The sequence below is a fragment of the Eptatretus burgeri genome, chromosome 4 (genome assembly GCF_056783735.1).
Source record: "Eptatretus burgeri isolate ZD-2024b chromosome 4, Ebu_testis_v1, whole genome shotgun sequence".
In the NCBI taxonomy this organism is placed as follows: domain Eukaryota; kingdom Metazoa; phylum Chordata; class Myxini; order Myxiniformes; family Myxinidae; genus Eptatretus; species Eptatretus burgeri.
In genome coordinates this window covers 126,850,202-126,852,105 of record NC_140964.1, presented here as the reverse complement: position 1 = coordinate 126,852,105, position 1,904 = coordinate 126,850,202, and positions in this window count along the sequence as shown.

Genomic DNA, 1,904 nt, shown 5'->3' with positions numbered 1-1,904 from the left:
TTCAGCAAGACAAGCCTCATAAAAATGATTGGTTGAAGAGTGGAAGTTTCCCAAATACAGAGAGAAGCTTTTTGACAAATCACCGTTTGTCACCTGTGAGGAGTCTTGCTACAAGATTTCCTTTGATAATTGGGAGGAAGTAAAACAACTTACGTCTTCCCAAGAGGAAGCTGACATGACACCCATTACATACATCAAAGCATGCATACAAGCCCATCATAGGTTCTGTTGACGATACAGATGTCCTCATATTGTGTCTTGGCTTCAACAAGGACATATGTTGCCCTTTGGATCAGAAGTGTGGAACACTGAACCAAAAAAGGTTCATTGACATTGGCAAACTGGTATCATCGATCGGAGAAAGTGTATGTCATGCTCTGGTTGGGCTTCATGCAATAATAGGTTGGGATACTGTCAGTGCCTTTGTAGGCCATGAAAGATGAGATAGATAAAGATGATGATCCCCCTCCCCTTCAAAACGCTCCCCTCACCCCTCCCCTTCAAATCTCCCTTCCCACTCCACCTTCTCAAAGCTGCCCCCCCTCTTCCCACCTCCTCAATATTTGTTCCTCCCGCTCCCATCTCCACAATACCTTTACCCAGTCTCATCCTTACCCTCACTCCTCCCTTCTTCCTCCTCCCCCATGGCTGTGCCTGCTCTCATCGTCTCCCTTCTTCCTCATAACTACCCTCTCACCCCTCCCTCGCAAATCAACCACCTCCTCCCGAATCAAAGCTTCTCTCTCTCTCTCTCTCTCTCGTTCCCTCTCTCTCTCTCTCGTTCTCTCTCTCTCTCTCGTTCTCTCTCTCTCTCTCTCTCTCTATCTCTATCTCTATCTCTATCTCTATCTCTATCTCTATCTCTATCTCTATCTCTATCTCTATCTCTATCTCAAAAGCTGCCCACACACCTTTCTCCCTCAATTCTACCTCATCACCCCTCCTTTTCAAATCTCGCTCCTCACTCTCCCTTCTCAAAGCTGCCTTCTTCCCTCAACCTCTTTCTTCCAGCTCATTCCTCCACCTCCTTCAATCTCCAACTTCCCTTTGCCCCCCTCCCTTATTACTCCCCACTGCTGCTCATCCCTTCACCACGTAGCCCTTAGTCCTCCTCACACTACCCTCCCCTCCCCTCTCCTGCACCCAAAGCCTCTTCCCTTCCCTCTTCCTTAACATGTGGACCTCAAACATCCTGGGCCTTCGCTCTAACCTGATTCATCTCTCCATGTAGGTTGCCAATGACAAACCAGACATAATCTGCTTAACAGAAACTTTCCTTCTTCAAGACGTCTCTGACTCCCTAGTGTCTCTCCTTGGTTACTTCCTCCTCTGGTATGAGAGACCTGAGCCTCGTCCTGGTGGAGGAATTGCTCTCTTTATAAGAAACCTGGAGGGAGGGGTACGGGTGGAGTTGAGTCCAGAGGGGGGAGCGATGGGGTGGCAGTTTGAAGGGGAGCAGGGGATGAGGGGGGGATCAGTAGGAGGAGGGAGGGAAAGGGGTGGGGAGGGAGTCTGGAGGGGAAGGGGTGGGGAGGTAGTCTGGATGGAGGGGGTGGAGTGGGAAGAGGATGGGAAAGAGGTGGGTGGAGAGACACCAGGTAACTTTGCTACTACTCAGGAATAAACTGCCTTCATGTGCTTTGCTCGGCCTCAGCCGAATAATGGAGATAAAATTGTGGGATTTTGGGTTTCCCAATCCCCCACCCCCCTTTTCCACACAATGTTCCCCCTACTCTGCTTTCCCTTTCCATACATAAATTGATGGTTCAAAGGAACCACTGGTTAAGACAACAATTGGTTAAGTTCATGTTTTTATCGGCGTTCGTTTGTCCGTTTGTTTTTCCATCTCAGTTTCCATCTGCTGTTTGTGATAAGCAGTTTCTTGACTGTGGAAGCTGATGGAG